The sequence below is a fragment of the Helicoverpa armigera genome, chromosome 9, assembly GCF_030705265.1.
Source record: "Helicoverpa armigera isolate CAAS_96S chromosome 9, ASM3070526v1, whole genome shotgun sequence".
Classification (NCBI taxonomy): domain Eukaryota; kingdom Metazoa; phylum Arthropoda; class Insecta; order Lepidoptera; family Noctuidae; genus Helicoverpa; species Helicoverpa armigera.
Window position 1 is genome coordinate 1,444,657 of NC_087128.1, and position 15,398 is coordinate 1,460,054.

The following is a 15,398-nucleotide window of genomic DNA, read 5'->3' on the forward strand; positions in this document are numbered from 1 at the left end:
CACAGTTGTACGTGACTCGCGGTAATAGTTATTTTATTAATAAACGTTGATATATTTTTGCGAACTTTGCACCCGAGATGCCATGGACGTACTCGTAAATACGGTACGATACGGTCATTGAACCCGGAAAAATGTAAATGGAAACAAGTAATGTTTAATGACAGCTATTGGAAAACGTTCTCCTTCGCTTTTGTAGTAGTCAAGCTTCCCTGAAAATCTTCAGTCCTTTAAATGAAGTCTTGCTAAGTACTTTGCAAATATGCAGTTCTATGTGAACCTTGCATGTATCTGTGCCTAAGAACAGTCGAGACATGCCACTGCCGTGAGTAGGTCCTGCAGACATTCACCTACTTACGCACACAGCGTCCATAATATCCACCTAAATACTATGTTCTTTTGGAATGTACTTATATTTCAATATTTTAATTGTTTTTTTATAAAATTATGGCTTGTCCTATTAAAAATTATTGGCAAAGGCTTTCTTACAAGAAGGATTTGTCATTGTATTTAATTTTGACATACCTACCGTTATGAATCCTGAAAAGAACCGTTTATAAGATTACAGCATTTAATGACTCTCTAATTTGTTATCCAATCAGGTAAAACATTAAACCAAGTAAGATCCGCAGGTACAGTTAGCAATTTTACGGCAAATTTTACTGTATCCAATGATGGTAGCTGTAGAAAATCGATTACCGTGAAAATCAGACTAGAGATCAAGCCAGTTAGAAGCCACAAGATGTTTTTGTCGCTTGAATCTAGTCTAAGACTGATCACATTTTATGCGAGATATTTGAAGATTTTATCCTGAGCAATGACAAACTAGGCAGACTTAGGTTATTGCGATTATGGGCAAAAATATTTTTTTTACCATAGGGATGGACCTATCTAGATTTTGTAAGATAGGGACGCTAACTGTGAGTCATTTCTCCAAACAATTATTGATACCACACTGCTCGCTGTTTCTGCGTAATTGGTCAATTAAAATCGAAATGTATACTTTCTTTTTTGCGATTTTAATTATAAAAGGACTCTTTGTACTGCAAACGAAATAGTCTAACGTTTTAAAAACTTTTTATGTAATCGTTCGCTGAAATTAGTTACTTTCTACAGGTTACGTAACAATATTTGGAGGTTCTATAAAATTGATCATGTGTTTGGTTAGATAAAGGCATCTACATAAATCATACTACTCCTCCTTCCAAACAGTTGGTTGGTCTTTACTTTATCTTTTGACAGCTGTCATATATTTGCAAATAAAAGTTGTAGAGAAATTGCGTTCCGCGCTCATACATTATCAGTTTTGACATCTTCATTTATATGCGCGAATGCAATGTTGTTTACAAATGTGGATGCAGTAATTAATAAATTACAATATAACATCGATATTTCTGTTAGCATTCGAAATGTGACAATAATTTGGAAATTATAAAGATCTGGCATTTAGTATGCAAAACTTAGTATTTGCTAAATAACTTAATTAATTTTTAAATGACTGAATACATTATATACCTATTAACATAGAGTCGAGGCTGTGAAGCAGAAGTCCCGTTATGCTGCGCATTCACGAAGCTTTTATATGAAACGTGAAAATAATTAAAAAATCTTTTATGTGCTTTGAAGAAGTTTTATACTCGATCCTCCAGGAAAGTGAAGTTACTTCTTTTGCTTTAAGTTTCCTTCAATAATACTATTCCAGGAACATCTTGTTATGGTTCAACTAAGTTCTAAGTTTACTATAGTAGTGCAGTACTGGTCGCTATACCAAACACATGTCAGCCGAGTCAACAGTCGGGTGTTTAACCTTATAATGTTTTTCGCGAGCACGTCGCCACAAACATGTTTGTGGACGGGCCCCACTGTTCTCAAGTTTCCAGCATATCTTTCGATATAAACAACAAAAATATCTTTGAATATGTATTTAGGAGCTTAGATGATTTATTTTTATTTTTGTCTACATAACTTTATGTCCCTAAATGAACCTTTTGGCAAGATCTCACACATGGATGACATGGACATGGATCCATTTGGACTTGGTCAAATGAGGCTTTAAGTAAAGTTAAATCTAGTTCAAGCAAGTCTCCTCCAACATCGGTAAATTAGCTCAACTTCAACTGCAAACACAAAAATCAATATTCGATTTTGAGCTACAAAAGAGATCAAGGTTAAGATTATTAAATTAGTAGCAAAATCACAAATATAGGGTGTCCCAAAATTAACGCAAGATTTGAATTTGCCGCCATTTATGCAGTACAGTGTTGCCAACCCTAAAAACAAAATAAATCGACAGTTGACAGTTTAGGGTTAGTAAAAATGGAGCGTTACGCAATAGAACAACGTGTCTTCATTGTTGAGCAATATTTCAAAAATAATGAATGCTTGGCGGCCGCTGTTCGAAAATTTCATACAAAATATGGCCGGAATAGTTTTTTAACTTCGTCAACTGTGAAGCGATTCATTGAAAAATTCCGAAAGACTGGATCCGTGGGAGATGCCAAACACACTGGTCGTCCAAAAACAAGCCGTTCAAATGTCAATATAGAGGCAATGCGTGCGAGTGTCGGTGACAATCCAGGAACCTCAATTCAGCGTCGTGGACAAGAATTGCAAATTTCAAGAAGCTCTCTACAGCGTATACTCATGCTTACAAAATTCAATTAACACAACTAATGAAGCCCAATGACCATGCACAGCGAAGAGAGTTTGTTGAATTTTGCCCGATGTGTTATTCCATAAATAACCCTATCCTATGTACTTTATGAATCAATTAAAAAATTACAATCAAAAGACTAAAAACTGTGTTTTCTATTTAATTCAAATCTTGCGTTAATTTTGGGACACCCTATATTTCGCCTTGTCATCAATGTCACAGATTGTGAAACAATCAACAGATTGTTTAGATTAACACTCTTATATCGATCGATGAGGAATATTTTAACAAAGTACAAATTTAATCAGAGATTGACATAAATAGAGAAAGTGAGAAGATCCGACCAAATGCAAGAAAGATAAATCTATAAAGTGAATGAAGGCATGAGGTAACCACTTCAGCAACCAAATAGGTTCGCTATCAGCTCATTACATTGATCAATAGAAACTGAACTTAGACTCATTCTTGCTACCAGAATGCATCTAAACAATTGATGAAATAATTGAGGCTTACCAAGATTCTGCACAGAATTTTGCCCTCTATTGCCAAAAGTATAAAGCAACTTTTGGCGTGCGAATTTCGCTCATTGTAGTAGCATTGCGCACAGGCACCCGCAATGGTATAACGTGGTCATTAACCCGGGGTACTGGCCTTAAACACACAATGCTAATTCAGCAAATTAGGAAGACTCGCCGAAGAAAAAGGAAAAAGCACATTGTCTTTTATTGACAAAAGTGGTCAAGTTTACAACGCATGAGTACAAAAGTAAAGAAATGTTTCATAGAGCGACCAGTTTCATAAAAATACGAAGGAGATTCTTGATTTTGAAACTGTAAAAGTAGTCATAAGTGGGCCAAAAGTAGACTCTTAAATCTGCCGGTGCAATTGCAAAAACCTGCACGATATTCCGAAACAGAATATGCTGAGAATTATTATATTATTTTGTAATATTTTCTTTGCAAGTGTTTAAGTCACTATCAAGTTTAACACTGATTTTGTAGAATAAAATACATGTTTAATAGAAGCATTTATTGCATTATTCATTGCGAATTTATTCTGTTGTCTGCACACAAGCTCAGTGCGTTTTATTGTGGTGCGTCTGCTCAGACATCCGGCGAGGCAATTTGATGCTCGATTGCGCTGATCACTTTGCTGATAGATTGGTCCTTTGATGTTCATATTTCATAATTTAACTGCAGTTCATGAACTGATAAGCATAGGTTTTTGATCCCTTCGTATATCAGTGGATTGGATTGTACCTGTGCATTGGTTGAAAGCTATTTTTGCTCTTAAGATACGGTGGTAATAAAAGGGTTGATCTAGCTGTTTCCTTTAAAGGATTAGCAATCTACAACAGTATATGTACCCTTTGTTCTTCCGGTTTAAGATAACTAAGTATGATTTGGTCTACCTAATTAGTAATATGCATTAATCATGCAGGCGTAATTTAAATATTAGAACATTAATTACGTAATAGGTGCCTAATGTTTATTGTTTGGATTGATTTTGACGTTCAAGTGCTTTTCATATTTGGCTATGTTGTCTAATTAGTGATGATAAGCAACGAACAGACAGGCGTAATATTCAAATATAACGTAATTTTGTTTGTAACAACGTTTATTTGTTTATTGATACGAATTTGACGTTTATGTAATGTGGTTTCTCATATTTGGCTGTTGGTTTGTCAATGAACACTCTGGGTGGCATAATAATTGTAGCATGTACACAATTCTCAATTCCTAAAACCACATTTAAGTCTTTATGCGCAATAGAATGAGATACAATAATGATGACATGTCTCATAATAATTGTATAGATAGTTCAACTCAGATTTGCGCGCGGCCCTATGTGTGCGTCGGCTTGTAAATATACAACTTTCATTTGTGTGACAGTGACGTCGTCCGAGCATGACGTGTTCTTATCGCTTTTTGTTATGGGTACAGTCGTTTACGAAAATACTAGTTAGGTATTCACGGAGAAATTATTAAGGAGTCAAAAAATGAAACAACATTCAAAGCTTTTTATTATTAAATGTAGTTTTTCATTATTTTCTCATACGTCTTTTCAAATTGACATTTACAGTATCTAAGAATTAAATACTCCTTACATATTTTCTAGCTCGGGGTACGCGGACAATAAATAAAAGTGGGGACTAAGAATGTAAAAAGAGGTATAATCTAGTATAATAATGTAAACAAAATGTGTGGGGAATTTTAAAAAATTTTATTGCTTCGCACAATGTCGACCAAAATAAGACGGAAGTAATGACACTCATAAATGAACGTTTAAGTCAAATTGATGAAGGGATGTGGGGTAATACCTACTTGTCGACATGTACAAAAGAAAAAAGAAGAATAATTGACATGGAGTCAGAATTTATAATTTCACCTTGGAGAGTAGCGAATCCGAAAATTCATCATTTGATTTTTCAAGTAGCGATTCATAATCATTATAAATAAATAAACAAAATTACGTAATAACTGTTTTTTTTAAACACTCGTATATAACCCCTAAATAACTGTATTGTACCCGACTGTACCTCTTGTCACGCACACAAAGTCACGGAATATGTACAAAGGTTACCCACACATAAGGCCGCGCGCACGACTGAGTTGAACTTACTATACCTACTTACAAACGATAGGCAAACATAGGCCGTAGTAAGTTATAAGTATCTATAACTCTGTAGTGGAAACACAAATTGATTGATGAATTGACGACAAGTCATTTTAACTGTGTAATTGAACTTGTCGATAGCGTGGGCAATTAATTAATTAACCGTCAATAATAAAATTAAATCTCAGTACAGAAAATCTCCATTTAAAAGAAATTGATTAGCGCTTGAAGTTTGGAGAATTGATTTATGTCACAAATCTAATCATTTGCATTTATATAACGAAACGTGCGTGGGTTTTCGACGTAATCTTAATGAACTTTCTTTAATTAATTGGAATTTAACATCTGCAGAGAATATAGTTGTAATTTTATATTGGAGGAAGATGAAGAAGGGCGTCAATACAATTCAGGCAAAAACTCCGTATTCTAAATATTTTTTTATAAAAAAAAAAACAGTCATCTATTTACGAGGAAAAGTCTTCCTTGTGTTAGGATGAGTGTTCCCTAGTCATAACAAGAAGTTTTGTTTTCGTTTTAATATAAAGTCATAAGATGTTTTAACCGTTATGTTTAGAGTTGCCCTTGAAACGACCCACACGGACTGGTACCGTTGAAGATCATATCTTACGATACACTCGTAGGTAGGTACATGTTTGAGGAAAAGAAACATTCGCTTTATAGCTATGCTAATGTTCATTCATCCAAAATATGAAAGTAAAACGTAACTCATTTGTGCAGCTAAATATAACATGGACTGAAAAAAGACTAGGAATCCGGTATCAGCCCGAACGATGGCAATTTTTTTAAATAAAATCATGACTCCTATCTAATTTTCAGTCAGCCTGATACCGGTTAATTACGAGATCTTTGTGATATGAAAAAAGGACGTAGATAAGAAGCGATGAACGGATTTTAAATACCTAGGTACAAAAAAGTAGATACTATAGCGTGTCAAACGCTTCTTTCCTGTCAATCAATCAATCAAAGATGGTGATTCCATCAGGCTATTTTCATAATTAGCCTGTAAATAGCACCTATTTGTATGCCGTGCTTCCTACGAGGGCGGAAGAACCGTGATACCAGATCGCGAAGAACAATCAAATAATTAATGGGCCAAGGATGGTTTGATTTCACACATGTTCTCCATACATTGACGAACACGCTAGCAGATTATTATAATTAACACGACTTAACTAATTATGTTGTGCTAATTATTGTTATTAGCGATTAACTTGAGGATGGGGGAATTGCTACAAGATTTTTAAAGATAATGTAGAGCTGGAGCATTGGGTATCCTCGTAATATTTTCAGACTAGGTACTTATCATAAAACACCTATTGTAACTATTAAAGTTTTCTTTCTTTCTATTCTGAAGTCCAAAGCCATTTGCGCATAATTTCGTTCTTAGTTAGGCACTTGTTCATAATTTACCTGTTTACGGTTACACCATAATAAATGACATGAAAAATTACGACCTTTTTTACTATATCAGCCATTTATCTTCTTGTGTTGAAGATTAACGGGTGATACGACACATTTAAGCACTTATAAAGGCTGTAGGCCTTGCTTTATACATCAAACAACTTTCAGTTGATTGCGCGTCAAGCTATCTGGAAAGTCTACCTACAGTAAAACAGGCAATATTTTTCTTACATTTTAAACACAATGTTACGTTACTCAAAAGTAAAAGTCACAGTAAAGTGCTACACTCTATAAGAACCATGTTTACAGTCATTATCCTCAGGATTTCTTGTCAAGTATGTAGCTTCGACTTTCAGTCCATAGTTCCAAAAATGAGCACCAACTAAAAATACAGTTACTAAGTACAAAGAATTTTTGGAGTTCATTATTACTTTTCTTACAGCCGCTTCTTCAGTCAGTCTTGGCAGTCGCTTCTTGTAAAGCACTGGTACTCAGCTACATCCGGTTAGACTGGAAGCCGACCCCAACATAGTTGGGAAAAAGGCTCGGAGGATGATTATTACTTTTAGCCATGCGTAAAAAATGTTACAGGACACAATATAACTAGGTAATAGTACGAAGACCATTTACCGTTTACTAAATAAGTACGTTTTGTATGTGATTGCATTCACAAAGATACTGAAAAAATCTTTAGTATAGCGAATACAATACTTACTGTTATACTAAACACAAAATGTGTGCCAAATATGATTTACGTACGGATATTATCCTAGCACTTATCAGGTTACAAACTAGCACGGATATAGTGATCCAGTCATGCTCTAATCTCCCACGCATTCAAATTATAATTTGAAATAATAAAGCAGCATAATATTTTGAATCATGGTGTTCAAACAAAATGTAAAAGCCATTTTTGATGGTCTTTCAACTAGTCATATAATAATTTCCATTCGCTAAGCTAGATCATTAATCTTGGAAAACAATGACTACTATGAAGGAAAACATCGGGAGAGGAATCACGATCTTAAAAAAAGTTTAAAATTGCCAGCCCCACCTTCTCTGTAAAGACTGTCATTTTTACATAATATTATGATTCCGTTAGGATATTTCCGGAAAAACTTAGAAAAAAGTATTATTATGGCAACACAGGTAATGTTGCGGATATATTTGCATCCGTATCCATCGTCCAGCATAGGATGTATACTTCAATTTCCTTTGCTTTTAGACAAGCAAAACTCACACAGCTTCCGTCCTTTGAGCCGCCATTTTCTTGTCGATGAAGCGAAAAGTTCATTCATCTTTTCCGTAGTGATTGACTAATCACAGAACTGTAACCGTTATTTTAATTATGACAGCTTTTCTTTATGAGCAATCGTGATGCGTTACTAATATTGTTGATGGTGAATTACAGCTACAAGTAAGTAACGGCTTAGAGAATGGTGTTAACGATGTCTTCATTGGATACGATTTGATTTTAGTTTTTCTATAACAATGGAAGAGTCCAAAATGTTTCTAAAATTTTGCGTTTAATATTTCGTTTTAATATGCTTCATTTCATTTGAAAATCGATTGTCACAGCAAATATTAGTCTAATCCAAGGCCTGCAATAATGCTTTTCCCCTCCTTATTGTTGTTTACAAACCACAACTTAAACACCATTGCTTATGATGGCTTTCTGATTTTTATACAAAATCGTGTTGATCTTAATGCGGTTTAGACTAGATCGAAGTCATTGTCCTCAATACGGATAGTCGGATAGTGTAATTTCATGATTGTCGGCGTCCGTCGCGAATCAGGAATGTACTGACTTAGTTCTCTTCCACAGTAACAATGACACGATATTATCGGAATCCAAGTAAACAGATGTTAGCCTTGATTATTTAATCAATCGATTGTTGCAGTTGCTTATAGGGTAATTTCGCCTGTTCGCGACCATCGCCCAGTTCGCGTCCATTTTGCCGATGTCCTTTAAAAAAACTTCGAAAACAAGATAATTAACACACCAATCAAACGAAAGATCATTACCGCTAATACGTTAATGTATAAGAGGCACGCACAGATAGACAAAAGTTCTGTGCGTCCAACCAATCCTTTTAGAAAAAGTAATTAGTCTAGGCTCTTCAACAAGAAAGCGCAAACACGTTGAATTTTAGATAAAAATTAGTGTGCAGCGGCGTGTTTGATGGTAAGTTTTATATTGTTTTATGTGAATTTTAGGATAGATAGCTATTTCTACAGTTTAATGATGAATAAAGGTATAATGTTTTTTATGAATTTGGTAATGTTTTTTATATTTAACGAATAAAATAAGGTGGACGCGAATTACTACATCGAATTTTACAAAACTTCCACTTTGCGTCCACAATGGACGCGAACTAAAACTATCCTCTATACCAGTGATTCCCAAAGTGGTCCAGGTGGACCCTCAGGGGTCCACGGGAGACTTGCTGGGGGTCTATGTAGGCGTGAACAAAAAATGGGGGTCCCTAAGATGTTAATGGGGGTCCACGAAAATTTTTCTGCTTTTGATAGTAAAGAGCAAAAATGTAAGCATAGTTTTTATAAGGGCCTACCTACATTGTTTTAAGTACCTATCTAAGCAGATAATATTTTAATAAGGCAAGCGACTGTTACTTGTCCAAACTTGCGTATTCGATATTACGTACAATTTCAAACCAGGTTTGAAGATATACTGACGATGGATATACCACCATGGATCATAAATCCATTTGATGAAACGGAAGTGGCCAATGTTGTATTACAAGAGCAGCTGCTCGAGCTAAGCACTAATGAGGAGCTGAAGGTGAAATTTAGAAAAGGCTACCCAACATTTTGGCTGCAAGCAGAAATACCCGAAAAATATCCTGGACTGTGGCAAATCGCAAGGAAATTTTTAATAGCTTTTCCCTCGTCCTTGTCGAAAGGAGTTTTAGTGCCGTTACAAACCTCTTAACAAAAAAAAAGGAGCAAATTAAACATCACAGAGCGGGGGGATTTGCGGTTATTGCTCACAAAAATAAAGCCAAACATTGATCGTTTGCTGACACTCCATCAGATACATCCTTCCCATTAATTAAAATTATGACCTGAACCTATACTTATTACCTTAATATTTTTTTCTTGTCTTCTTCTATTCTTTTAATAAATAAAGTGATATAAAATGTACCATTTTTCGTTTTTATTTTACATATCGGAATATAGGGACAGAACTCAGAAGTGACACAATTTTTATTTTTTGGCGACTTTAAGAATGTGGTAGAAATGTAGCAGTAAGGGGTCCACCGAAACCAGTAAAATTTTGAAAGTGGTCCACGAGAAAAATAAGTTTGGGAACTACTGCTCTATACTAATAAACCAAATTGCGTCCACTGCTTTCGTTAAATACTTGCTTATAAAAAATAATTAAAACATGGGTACTGTTTAATATATTAAGATTAAACAGTAAATTTTTAAATTTTTTTGTTATTTTAAATTAAAAATCAACATTATCATCATTTAAAATTCACTTTAAAAAAATAAAAATAATTTTTCTCAACATTGGTTTAAGTAACTTAAAATTAGGCAATTAATTTTGCAACTTGAAAAATAAACAGTAATCAGTTCTGTTAATTTTACCCTAAAATCACAGGGAAAGACCCGCGTTGATTATAGTAAGTTTTTGGCCATATTAAATTAACAAAACAATATAACAACTTTGTCTAAACATACAACTAAAAGAATTGTTGAGTCAATAAATTATCAGACAAGGCATATTCTTTGAATATTTTTTTTATCGATTTATTCTTCTCTCGAATATCATTTAATGCTTTCTTTAAATCTTCTTCTGTGTATGTTGTCTTTTCCTTCTTTTTTCCTGTATCCCATGAACTTATCTTAAATGAAATTACTTAATATATTAAGATTAAACAGTACATTTTTGTATTAAGATATATACGTGGTTATAATTAAATTATATTTTTTTTATGAAGATATATACGTGGTTCTAATTAAATTATAATTTTTCTATTTTTTTATTAAGATATATATATATACGTGGTTATAATTAAATTATAATTAAATATTTAAATTATAATTATAATTTAATTATAACCACGTATATATCTTAATAAAAAAAAATACTGTTTAATCTTATTTTAAGTTACTTAAACCAATGTTGAGAAGAATTATTTTTATTTTTTAAAGTGAATTTTAAATGATGATAATGTTGACTTTTAATAATTAAGTTTATTGTTAAATAAAGAAATTGATCTAATACAATCTTTCTTTATTAATTCTTAAAAAAATCACCCCTATATTCCTTTTCTAAGCTACTGGACGCGAACTGGACCATGGGTGGACGCGAATTGGATTTTGTGGACGCAAACTGGGTAAAACGCCTAATTTTGAGGTTTATCGATTTAAATAGAAAACGTAAGATATTTCTAATACAACTGAAAGTTAATCTTAAAATAGAGTATATAAGGAATACATTACACAAATTTGACATGGAAATGAGTGCTGGAGCATTTTTATTATCGCCGTCAAACTTGCCAACTGCACTAAATGGTCGCCAACAGGCGAAATGACCCTATACGGAGATAATTTAGTTTGTACGCACTCAGATTGTACGCAGATATAATTAATTATGTTAAACAAACGCATTTTAGTAATGAGAGTAATTTAAAATACACTTGTTATAAGTAGTATTGACATCATAAATGACCTAAATGCGGGAATCAACAGCCATTAGTAATGCTTTGTTGACTTCAGAGGATACTTCTTCGAAGTAGAAAGATTACTTACCTAATTAGGGATTCATATTATTTACGGAACTTGTTACGTAGGAGCGATATCAAGAAGTCCCTTAGGTACATAAACTGCACCTTTTCTGAATGTTATTGATATTTTGTCACGTATTTAATTGACCTTATCCTGAGGTTCTAAGTGTAAAAACATAATATAATTAATCCATGAAATTATTTGTTTCGCGGGTCAGTCAAGCAAACAAAGGTTAGCCGAAGACTTTTTTCAATATAAGTAGATTAGATACAATATGTAAGTACTTGCCTTTTTGCAGAATATGTATTTTTAACAAACATATTTTTGACATTTGTCTAAATCTCTCTTACCTCTGTTACAAAAGCAAATCTCTCAGCTTGGTTCCAGTATGCTTTTTCTTTATTTACTAAGAACCTGGTAGGATTATCCGTGTAAGTCTCATAACTATTTTTGCCAAAGATGAAGACTGAGTAGCAGACATCCCAAAACTAATCAAATTACCGATATCACGTAGGTACAATGTCTTGTAACAATTACGTATTGTAATGTCTTAACAAACAGTCTAACAAGGGTAAGGTCAGGCTGGTCTATTACTCAAGTGTTATTGAGGCCGCTTTCTCATTGTCTCCTTGGTTAGCCCCCGCCGGCGATCATTAGACCTGATGCCCACATGAGGACCTTTAATTACAGTCATTGTATTTGAATTTCATATGTAGAACATTGCTGTTACCTTTTGTTTTTGATGAACGTAGGACAATTTGGTGGCACAAAGACGATGTATTTTGGGGAGACTATGAAGTTAGCTGTTGGCTATGCCATAGTATTTTCAAAGGGAAAACTAGAAACTTCAAGCTCGCTCTTAGCGGTCGGCTGCAGTAAAGTCGGTAATGGATATCAGTTTATAGCAATTGAAGAAAAAAGCAAGTAGAACCGCCTACTGCACTCACGGTTTAAATGTCGTACTTTGTAAAAGCAACACGTAACGATGGCGAATTCTCGCGATTCTTGTTGGTCTGTTTGCTTGTCTATCAAGTTTAATTCACTACCAAACATGGAACGAACCACGTGCGTAGGAAGTAAAGGACTGTTCTACCAAATATGTAACATGGCAAGGTCTGAGGTCGTCGACCAGAGTAATTGTTTTGGTAGAACCATAAAGAATGAAACAAACTTAATTACTAACAGTCACATGTTTATGGAAAACCGAAAAGGATTCCTTACTCATAATTAAAGGAAATCGGAGTTGTTTTTTTATTTTGGTATTCACGAATTAGGTAACGGTTCTTTTTAAACGTCAGATCCGCACGGGTGATTAAAATTATTTAGGGCTTAAAGACCGTTAAAGCGTAGGAGGGAAGGTAAGGACCTCGAAGTAAAAATTAACATCTCATGCCAATACAGCTTGTCTTGCAGAGTCTAAAGGTTGTTTGTTTGCGCAAAAGATTTTGGAACAAAATCGCACTGTCTACTGCACAGACTACCTTCAGGCTCATCAAGACATCGGCCGTAAACCGTCGTGATTACGAATCAACGGCCAACATATTAACACGATATTAACTTAACAAAATCAAAAAATAGGCGCGACACCTTGATAGTAAAACAGGTTAGTGAGTCAGCTCCGAGTCCAGACGAAAGGCCAAATAAACTAAGAGCAAAACTTGCAGAACCACTCCGCCTAGCGACGATTTTCCGTAACCACGATGAGTCATTGAGGAATTTCTCTGATTACTACTGAGAATAATATTGTTGCCACTGCACCTGCAGTTTAAAACTTATATGTATGTCTCTTTATTTTTGGTCCTCTTTCCTGGATGTTTCGTGTCTAAATTGTTGATTGTAATTTCAATAAATTTTTTTATGATTTGGATGATGCTCCCATGCTAATGAGCTAAAAGTATCTAAAATTCCCTCATAGTTTCTAGTAATTTCGCCAAGTTTGAGACAGCAGCAGCGAAAATCAAGTAGACTCAATGGTGTATTCTGTTTTGTGACAGGATCGTCAGGATCGGCGATAGCCTTGGGTCCTTGCACCTGCGAGTTGTGAGGTGCGCGTACGCACTTTTTGCTCTAGTACAGGATAATACCACACTGGTTGGCTTGGTAACACGTATTTTAAACACCACATACCATTTTCTGTACTTTGTAAATACCAGCATGTTTCTGGTTGTATGTATTTTTTATATGTGAACAGATTTATGTTGTTCTCTAGAATTTTGGAAAGATAAACCTCTTTTTAAAATTTCAAACTTTCTTTTCCAGTGAATCGAAGCAAAGCCAGTGCTGTCTAACAGAATTAGAATGTTTTAAATCCATCAGAAACTTCCATAGAGGAAATTAACCTTGGGAAAACCAAGGTAAAGAACAAATAAATTATGCATAATTATGTGTTGCAGCTAGAAAATAAACATATATGATGAGGCATACCATAGCACATCATTAACTCATAATATCACAGCTACACAATAGAATAGATGCATTACAAACAATATTTTTTGCTATGTTTAAAAAATGAAGAAAATTGCATAAAAGAGGTATGGTATATAATATAATAATCTGTCATTATATTTTCTTGGGTAGGTAAGGCAGATTTTTATTTTGGAAAATGAATTATGAATTACATAATTTCGAATATACCTACTTACAAGTAAAATTATGTAAATATTTTTTTTGTATAATTCTGTATTCAGATAAAATGCAGAGAATAAATTCTTGCATTCCTACTTCTAACTTATCTCAATGATAAGTAGTATAGGTACTTAATTAATGAAATATCATGTTATCATTTCATTCTGGGTTTTTACATTGCTTCAATCTAAATCATGTTGTTACAATTAATTACAAAAATTGTGTGATTAAAATGCTACAATTAATGGTGTGTATATTAAATATTTTTACAGAGTTAAAAAAACTGTTCAAGCAAGTCTAATAATGACCTTGTTATGTATTGTCTTGATATTAGATTTGGTTCAAGTATTCTTCAAATAGCTTTCTGCAAATATATAAGAAGTAGGTATATAGCTTTATTACTGTTAGTCGATTTTTTCTCGAAAGAGTAACAAACACGTACATTCTTACAAACTTTTGCATGAATATTATCAGTATAAAAAAAATTACCAAAATAAATGATTGCCTTCAAAATTGTTAAACAGGATGTGACATAACCAAATTATCATAATTAATGAATTTGAGAAGGTTTCAGTTAGTTTAAGATAGGATACTACTTGTAGGAAGTATTTACTTGTATCAAGGTTTCTCTATAGTTCTGATTTTAAAGAGGATATAATACTATGGTATTGTTGTACATACAACAATCGTTCAAAATATCATCTTTCATTATATCATGTTACAGAAATAATTGTGTCATTTTGTATCTAATATACTTACATTACATTGAAATAAAAAAAGAATAAGTTGAGGATGGATTTATTTACTTTAAAACTTGTTCTTCTTCTTTAAATTTCCGAATTTTCTTTATTCTATGTATCTTGCAAAAAAAAATGCTGGTCAATGCCACATATAGAAAACAAGACCCCTAAGACGACCCACTGACCGAAATTTCTTAATCAGATTCTGACCAAAACATCCCTTTAAAAAAATAGCAAAAATAATAACAGTTTTGTTTCTTACATTTTAATCCATATATACGGTAACTAACTACGTTATTAATTTGCTGCAAACTAGCATTACAAATTAAGATAGATATATTGTGTATAGCATGAATAGATAGTATGAATCTACAGGAATCTACCTATTGTTTTTAAAGTTGTATAGAAAGCATCGATGCACCAAACTTACCTTGAGTTGGGAACTGAGCGACACAGAACACATAACATGTAATTAATGCATTAACGATAGAGTTTCATGGTATATTTTAAAAGTTTAGTAAAACTTTAACACTTTGTAGTTAGCACGTACACAACAAACACAAAAGTATTTGAAACTATTGAATAAA

The 15,398-nt window shown here is 33.5% G+C and overlaps 1 protein-coding gene and 1 long non-coding RNA gene across 3 annotated transcripts in view; one reads left to right on the forward strand and one right to left on the reverse strand.

Moving 5' to 3' along the window:
- Exn (Ephexin) overlaps positions 1–15,390 on the reverse strand; it is a 93,457-nt gene extending 78,067 nt beyond the window's left edge. The window contains exon 1 of one of the 2 annotated variants that reach the window (XM_021329615.3): positions 15,242–15,388. The gene's annotated coding sequence lies outside the window, so the exon portion shown is untranslated. Of the gene's footprint in view, positions 1–15,241 lie in introns of both variants that reach the window. The other variant, XM_064036295.1, reaches the window with a different exon arrangement.
- On the forward strand, positions 7,955–14,025 carry LOC135117328 (uncharacterized). Its single transcript, XR_010276809.1, has 3 exons — positions 7,955–8,105; positions 13,441–13,546; positions 13,706–14,025. It is a non-coding gene; the product is annotated as an uncharacterized LOC135117328 (long non-coding RNA).
- Positions 15,391–15,398: the final 8 nt, after the last annotated feature.